The following is a 9395-nucleotide window of genomic DNA, read 5'->3' as shown; positions in this document are numbered from 1 at the left end:
GGAAACAAAATCTGTGAACATTATTTTCGTTTCATCACAATGCCAACCAAGAGAACACTAATGGTTTTATTTTCCATATGGGGCCTAAGCCTGTGCCCTTTGAAAAGTTATATAACAGAGGTTATCAGTTTATGCACCCGTTCCAGGATTCTCAACGCACATGATCATTCAGTAGGAATAGTCAGGGTCATTCCTAGATGAAATCATGTTTGGGGCACATCTTGTCCCCTAAAAATACTTTCTTCCCATTGTTCAGTCAACAGTTTCCTTCCTGCCTTCTCTCCCCACACCACTGGATCATCAACAGTCCTATCAACATGCCTCCCACAGCATTAATTTCCCAGCAGGAAATTCCTCTCTCACCTCCTGCTCCCACTTACAAGGAAGTGAGTTAACGGAAACTGGCCTTCACATAGACACTGTTGGTTTCTGGTATGCGGCAACAACAAACTGACTGGATTCCGGAATAGCATGGTATTTAGCATAGAAAGAATTCTCCAGGGAAGAAAAAGGATTGAGATTATGCTCGGTTATAGAAGCACTGGCATTCTGAAGGTGCATGAAGCAAAGTTCATAAAAGAGAAAAAGTTAAAAAAAAAAAAAAAAAGTAGGGGTGGGACAGAAGAGGCGAAAGTACTTTTTGCAACAAAGTAGCAAATGAGGGGGTATCTTTCCCTCCCTGATCTACAGGTGAGGAGTGACAGACAGAATACTTTCTTTCAAAGATAAGAGAGACCTTGAAGATGGTGAGGAAATTGTGTCAGGTCATGATCTCACATGATCCAGATTTCTATAAGGCTTCTTGATGAGTAACAGTCTGGAGAAGCTTGTGTATCTTTTTTTAAGAATAACATTTTAAAATGTGTTAATCAAAATAATAGGATTACAAAGGAAATCAATTATATGTAGAAATACCACCATCAAAATATTAAAGACAGGAGCACTTGGGTGGCTCAGTTGGTTAGGCAATTGCCTTTGGCTCAGGTCATGATCCTGGAGTCCCAGGATCTAGTCCTGCATCAGACTCCCACCTCAGCAGGGAGTCTGCTGCTTCCTCTGACCCTCTCCCCTCTTATGCTCTCTCTCTCTCACAATCTCTCTCTCTCTCAAATAAATAAAACCTTAAAAAAAAAAAAGGACCCAAGTTAAAAAAAAAATTAAAGAAAAATTTGTGATATGATAGCACTTGCCTTTTTAGTAACACATTAAACAACAGAATCTGGTAATAGTTCTAACTGATGCCTTACTTTTAAAATAGTGATGAATATAAACTGTATTTTAACATATGAACAATAACTGTAATATGACATAAGCTATCTATAATTTCTGTTATCAAAGAGTTGACAGAACAGCTTATTTTATAATGGTATGTTTCCTATTTTATAATTGAGGAAAATTTTAAGTTGCAGTGAGAGGTTAGTGAAAATAAAGGTGGAACTTTTTTCCCCATCCTAGTCCAAGAACCTTTTAATATTACGCTCTCAGGGGTATCTGCACTCCAGGTTAAGAACTTACGTATCTATGGGCTGAAGACACGGGCTACGGCACTGTGAAGGATGGTGTCTATGGTGGGATAGGGGACATAAGATTGGTAAGAGCAGTACAAGATAGCAAGAAAAAGTCTGGAATGGCAGATGAATAACTGTATCTGAGTTGGTTTTTCTCTCTTTGATTCTTAGTGCCATCCCCCAAATTCAATGTCTCATCTCTTTTTTTTTTTTCAATGTCTCATCTCTTGCCTGAATTAATGCAACGCTTTCTAACTCACTGTATAACTCGACTTCCCAATACTGCCCCACAGTCTTAAAGAATAGCTCCATTTATCTTTCAGTATGCTTCTGGGGTTCAAAACAACTCAGTGATTCTTCATGGCCACCCAAACAAGGTACAGCTCTTTCTTCTGAATTCAAGATGTGTTACTATTTGGCTTTGGTCTATCTTTACAACCTAAATCTCCTTTGGTTTTCTCCAAGTAGCTCACAGTGCAATCAGATTGGTCCACTGACGGCTCTTTGGTTGGGTCCAAGCACATTCTTGTCCAGCCTTTCCTCAGGCTTCCATCTGGAATTTTTTCCCACATTATGTGTGCAGAAATCCTACCCAAGCCACAAGTTTAAGTTCAGTCACCATCCATTGTGAGTGTAGGAGCTTTGTCCTATTCAACTTCATTTTTACACTAATGTTATCCGTGTCCCTTGCACACAAAAGATGGTCAGTAAGAGCAAGAGTAATGAACAAGATGACTATACATGGGATATTGGCAAAGACACAAGGTTATAAATGACTAAATCTGAATGGGATTCAAGATAGTGTGATTCAGCATTAGGTCTGAAAAACTAGGAGAGGGGCACCTGGCTAGCTAAGTTGGTAGAGGGTATGACTCTTGATCTCAGGATCATGAGTTCAAATCCCACATTGGGCATAGAGTTTACTTTAAAAAAATAGATGGGGAGAAAGAATTCTGATATTTGGGAGAAAAAATAGGGAGTTGGCTAGCAATGAATCAGAGGTCTTTTCTCACTTTATTTGGTTTAAGCTGTTTTCATTTTATTTGTCTATAATACTTTATCTTATTGTTCCTATGATTATTACCTCCCCACCTAGTGAAAAGGAGGAGAAAATGGGGCATATTAGCTGAGAACTATGGTGGAATGAATATTAACATGGTAAGACGTCTAGAGAATATCTTTTATATGGAGGCTACTTTTTTTTTTTAAGATTCCTTTTTACATAATTCTTTTTTAAAAATATTTTATTTATTTATTTGACACACACACACAGAGATCATAAGTAGGCAGAGAGGCAGGCAGGGAGAGAAGGGGAAGCAGGCTCCCCACCGAGCAGAGAGCCCGATGTGGGTCTCTATCCCAGGACCCTGAGATCATGACCTGAGCCGAAGGCAGAGGCTTAACCCACTGAGCCACCCAGGCACCCCTCCCTTTTACATAGTTTTGACATGCCATTTCTTAAATGTTGCCTGCCTTTAACCTGTATGCGCTAACCTGCCATTAACCTGTATGAGATTTCTGGTTAGAAATTATACAAACAAACTCTAGCTTTCCAGTTCCCATAGTACCCATTACAGAACAAGGCAATCTAGTGGCTGCTGATGATATGAGATCTGAGGAATTCTCTGTTCCCTATAAATTATTCAAAGGCAATTTCAACTTACCAGAAATGAATTTCCCTTTCTATGAAAAAAAAACAAAACAAAACAAGTTTTGGTCATCTTCACCTTAAAATAACCTAATGGTACTCAAGACTTAATACATGGGTACAGAATATTTCTCAAGAAACTTGTCCTGTGAAGGCTAACCTGACCTAAATTCATGTCTCTTTACCAGATTCAAATGCAACTTGATATCTGTTAGACAAAAGAGCTGGGTGAGAATTAATATTACACTGACCTTGAGTTCTCTCAATTTCTGATGAAAAGTTTCAAGTTGCAAATGTTCCTTCTGTGCTTTCAGAATACATTTTTCACAGCAAGAGCAGATACTCTGCTTATAAGCTTTTTATTTTAAAATTTGTTGGGTGGTATTCTGGGCAACCCCTTTAATATCTTAATTCTCTGCACTATACAAACACCTCTGACCATCTCAGAAAATGACACACAATAAGAGATTTGGGGACCACAGCTCAGCTTGCCTTGTCATTGTGTTTGGCCCAAGGAAACAGGAGATAGGTAATCCGTGCCACAATGCAATATTTAGGACAAAGATGACTCAGTTTAAATGGAAACATTATCCTAATTCTGAGGCAAAGAGCAGATCTGTAAGCAAATACCCTCCATGTAAATGATGATGACAAACATATCCCAAAGGGAAAAATGCAAATAGCATATGTCTTTCTGAATAATTTGCCTTAATTGTCCATGCTTAAACTTGTACCCTAAGAATTTCTTATGAAGAACAAATTCACAAACTTTAGTTTATGGATTCTCCTTTTGCTGGTCTAGCAGATATATTTTTTTAATTTTTTTAATAAACATATAATGTATTATTAGCCCCAGGGGTGCAGGTCTGTGAATTGCCTGGTTTACACACTTCATAGCACTCACCATAGCACATACCCTCCCCAATGTCCATAACCCCAACACCCTCTCCCTACTCCCCTACCCCCCGGCCACCCTCAGTTTGTTTTGTGACATTAAATGTCTCTTATGGTTTTTCTCCCTCCCGATCCCATCTTGTTTCATTTATTCTTTTCCTACCCCCCAAACCCTCCCATGTTGCATCTCCACTTCCTCATATCAGGGAGATCATACGATAGTTGTCTTTCTCCAATTGACTTATTTCGCTAAGCATAATACCCTCTAGTTCCATCCACATCATTGCAAATGTCAAGATTTCATTTCTTTTGATGGCTGCATAGTATTCCATTGTATATATATACCACATCTTCTTTATCCATTCATCTGTTGATGGACATCTAGGTTCTTTCCATAGTTTGGCTATTGTGGACATTGCTTGGTCTAGCAGATATTTTATTGAAATAAGGAGATAAGGCTATTCTGGGGGAAAATCATGTATTATGGAGCCATAAAATAATTTCCACTCTAACGAAGCTTCTGACATTTTGGTTAAAGCATTTGAAGGGTGTGAATTGTGGTTGAAGAGCCTTTAAGCAAAGGTTGTTGGGCTTCTGGAACATCATTCCCAAGGTCCCACCACTACAGCTGCCGCTACTGTTAGGCACTATAGCCTACTCGAAAAATCTATGGAAGAAAGAAGTTACATGCTTTCTCTTTAAATTTTTGACGATAGAAAGTAAGAAAGAAATCAAGCATTAAATATATGGGCAACCAGAAATCCTACTCTTTGTTGGTTTACTGGGGTTGCGTAAGTAGAAGAGTTAGTTAAAACAAAACAAAACAAAACAAAAAGCACCAAAACCTCAGTACCTAATTACAGATGGAAGATGGGCAGGCAAGAAGTCCAAATTTACTCTTTATGCTTTTTTGGCTATAGTCTCCTAAATCAAATACAAAGATACCAGTGAATTGAGGAACATACTAATTTTCCTCATCATTCCAAACGCATTTGCCATGTCCTCACTGTTATCTACTGCAGGGGTTAAAATCACAACCTCCCAACCCACAGTTTCACTAATGGAACTTTCTTTCCTATGTATCCCCAAGAACTGGATGAGATGAGAGCTCAATGCTCTTGAGATTCAGGAAGAGAACATTATTGCCCACAAAATTACATCATTCATAGGAAAAATAATATTATACCCTTAAAGAAAGCCTAAGGTCCTTTGATTATTCAAATCCAGAAAGAAAAGGGCTCCTTTATGTATTATAGATAAAAAGCCCCACAAATTATCAAAGACCTATATGTTTTTTTATAAAGGGAACTACTAAAGGTCTCTAAAACTCCCTAATGTTTTGCAGGTTTTTTGTCATGCATTAATCTTCCCTTTTTCTCTTGGAGGTGTTTTAGCCCTTTCCTACTTTGAAGAACAGCGCCTGTGCTAGCAGAAATAGAAGGCCATACTATTTGAGGAGGCAAAACACTGGTAAAATGTAAATTCTACAAAGCATCAGTTCTCAACTTTAGTGTGTATGACATTCATGGTGTGTGTGTGTGTGTGTGTGTGTGTGTGTGTGTGTTTTAATGCATATTCTGATTCTAATAGATCTGTGCTTATTATAATCCCCACCCCCATAAATTCTGATTTGAAAAACCTGATGTGACGCCCAAAGGTATGTGACAAGTGCCTGGTGATTCTAATTTGTGGGTTTCAGGCTACATTTTGAAAAACAGTGAGATGGAAGTAAGCAGGCTATTTTAAATGCTCTTTCAAGAGCTACTTTGTAGCGTTACCATTTGTATTTGGTGCCCTCTGTTTGTCCCTTTAGTAAATCTTTCCTGCTTGCTTGTGATGTCTGCTCTCTGGCACATCCCCTTAGCCCAGCGTCACACACACCCAATTCTCCCCCACCTCTGCACTAGGGAGAGACACGCCTGCCCTGTCCCAGGATGGCCCCTCCCCCTTCCCTCTTTTAAACTTTAGAGCCTTCAGCATCTTTCTCTACACCACGTAGAAGGTCTCAAGATGCAATAGGATGAACTACCCAATACTTATTAAGGATATAATGATTAAAAATTGTTTAATACTTCTTCCACAGGTCCTTTGTATTAATTGTTTCCTCTGCTGATATCATTCCTCCTGATCTTTGTCTTGTCTTAAATACCATCCTCTCAGACAAGCTTTCTTGACCCTTCCTTGAAAGTGGTTCCCCAACCCCATCCCTCCCCGAGCCCCTGTCACATCCAAGTACTTATCAGTGTCTAAGAGACAGTGTCTAAGAGACAGTGTCTCTTGTCTCTTTTCCATCTCTTCCCACAGTATAGTGAAACTCCATGAGAACTGTTGGTCTTTGACTTCTATTTTTACAACTCAATCCTGGCATAAATGAAGTTTCCAATAATTATTTTGCCAATAATGGGATGGATGTGGATTTCTCCCAGGAATGTCTTTTGGAAGTGGACATGACACGATGACCTTGTGTCTTGCTCCCAGAATGCCAGGGACTGGGGTAGCCTGGAAAGTAAGCCCCAGGTGGGGTTTTGTTTTAGGGGAAAAGGCAGAAAATGGTGAAAGGGGATTTTAAATGTCCTTTTAAAATTGGGACTTCATAATACCAGATAAAAAGCTCCAATACAATAGCACCCGAAGAATGTGGTCTTCTCATGGCAGAAAACTTTTCCTACATACACTTGCACCCTCCTAACCCAGAACCAGCTGCTTAGTGACAGTGCATGATCTTCTTAGGGGAAATTACCCAAAGTCGGAGGCTGGAATGTAGTATAAATAGGAGAAGTTTAGGTGAATGTCAGCCACATGGTTCAAATGATGGACCTTCTCTTGTAAGTTATATAATATTGAATCCCCATTTTTCTATTTGGGAAAAGGAGGAAGCTGCTTTAAGTTCATTTTCCAATCTCTTTCTGCATTAACAAGAATTTTATAGTTCAAACTCTGATCCACTGGTAGCTCTGAAAACCATCTGTGAGTAAGTGGCACCACCTACTGGGCATCTCTTAAATTACAAATGAGTTTCAAGGAGGTATTGAAATTTTGAAAGATGAGCTTTTTTGGAGATCTTTCTGAGAACTTGCAGACCTCTTTTTACGTTGACCGTGTGCATTTACTGACTCATTTCCTCCTTTCTGAGTGCTATGGGCATACTTCCTTCGACTGAATATTTATTTGCCCCAAATAATCCTGTGAAGTAGACAATGTTTGCAAATGTTACCTAATAGTTCTTAACCTTAGCCTCTCTTTTGTCCTGCAACTTTCTCTAGGGGTTGACACAGTTATGATGTGGGGACAAGTGGATTGGGCAGCCAGCAAAGGCTGATATCTGGAGTAGAACCAGATTAGCAGGGTAAGGTCCAGCATGGAGTTGTGAACCTAGAAAGTGGTTCACGGTCTGTGGTTTCCAAGTAGTTGACAGGCAGGCAGGCATTTTAGCCAAGCAGACCTGAGTTTGTTTTTTGTTTTTTGATTTTTTTAAAAGATTATATTTATTTATTTGATAGAGCGAGATCATAAGTAGGCAGAGAGGCAGGCAGAGAGAGGAGGAAGAAGGCTCCCTGCCAAGCAGAGAGCCTGATGCGGGACTCGATCCCAGGACCCTGAGATCATGATCTGAGACGAAGGCAGAGGCTTAACCCACTGAGCCACCCAGGTGCCCCTGAGTTTGAATCTATACTCTCTTAGGACCCATGTGACCACAGGCAGTTTACTTAGAATAGGGTAAAATGGGCCAAGGAGATAGCATCTAGTATTTGAAACTATGTGTAAGACCCTGTAACTATTAGTTTAAAAATATTATGTAATTTAATCCGCATGAGAGTCTTATCAGGAAGACATCATGCCCCATGAAATCTTGGTGGCCCATTGCTTTTATCATCCTACACTCTTTTCCTGGATAATCTGGGCATGCTTAGAATTCCAACAGCCACACGAGAACAGAAACAGATACCTGATTGCAGTGAATTAAGAAAGAAAGTAAAAGACTCCATTAGATAACTCTCAGAGTTTGCCTTAAAAGGGGAGAAGAGAGAAAGTTACAAGAAATATACCTGCAAGGGCATTTCCCTTCGGGATGGCAGAGAAAAATATGCCTTTAGATTTAGAAAAAGTAAGATCAAAGCTGTAGGCAGACAAAGACAGCTATAGCAAGGAAGGTCCCTCCTCCCCTAAGAGGCTTGTATCCAGCAGGAAATTAATTCATAGCAGCATTTGACTCCACTGACCACACCTATCTTTTTGAAACACATTTGTCTCTGGCTTTGGGGAACATAAGACTTCTCTTGTCTCATTGTCTGTTCCTGATCAACCCCAAATGCTAGATCCTCACTGCTGCACCAGACTTCTGACTGGCTCTGTCCACAAACCAATGGCCTTGACCTTAGCTCTCTCTTCTCTTGTAATTTCCATTCTTCCTAGTTTATCTCATGGCATATGGTGCCAACTCCATATGCAAATGATTAACCCAATTGATGCTCTTGCCAGACTTCTCCCCAGCCCTCCAACATCCTGTCTCCTCATATAGTCACCTGGACATCTAAAGGCACAGAAACACTCTGGTGATAAGCAAAACCAGAAGGTGCCTTCAGAAATACCTATGCTATTTCCTTCTACCGCCCAATCAAACCAATTCTGTGAGCCTGGTTTTCTTCTGCTTCTTGGATCAATTCTAGGGCGAACACTAGGAGTTACTTATTTCCTGGCAACTGGTGGTTTACTAAAAGTTGTAATAAAAACTTATTCAAAAATTGGGGGCTGTACAGCTAGACTGGCCTGCAAAACCCACACTCTTACTCCACTTCACCTTGTCTCCATTTAGTTCTTTTCATAAAAGGAAATCAGTGACAAACAGACTTACAAAGAGATTCAAGACACATAAAAAAACCAGACTTATTTCATGCTCCAAATTTTACTCTTTGTTCAAAATGAAGTCTCCCACACTATTCTGTGTTATTTAGTCTCTTGGGTCCCTCCTCCAACATAGCAAAGTAAATATGCTGTGGCGATCAGAATTCCTGAAACAGAGACAAGTATTTAAAACATGGCATTGTAAAGCCCAGTGCGTGAAGCGTCTCCCAGTCCCCACTATGCTCCCCCCACACACCCACATTTAGTTTCTTGCATACATAGACTCATAGGACAGACAAAAGTTAGCTTGTTCTGCTACAATATACAGAGAATGCCTTATTTTGTTTCTAACCTGGTTGAACATTCAGTCTTACCCTTCACAAAATTCAATTTCTCTTCTGGTACCTGTGGGCTACCTACACCCGACTTTTAGGATAGATGGCTTATAAGGCAAACATATCCATCAGTTATTCCTCTATCTGTATCTTCAACTTTTCCCCCTC

This window comes from Neovison vison, chromosome 1 (assembly GCF_020171115.1).
Source record: "Neovison vison isolate M4711 chromosome 1, ASM_NN_V1, whole genome shotgun sequence".
NCBI lineage: Eukaryota > Metazoa > Chordata > Mammalia > Carnivora > Mustelidae > Neogale > Neogale vison.
The sequence above is the reverse complement of the archived record's forward strand: the minus strand, read 5'-3'. Positions refer to the sequence as shown.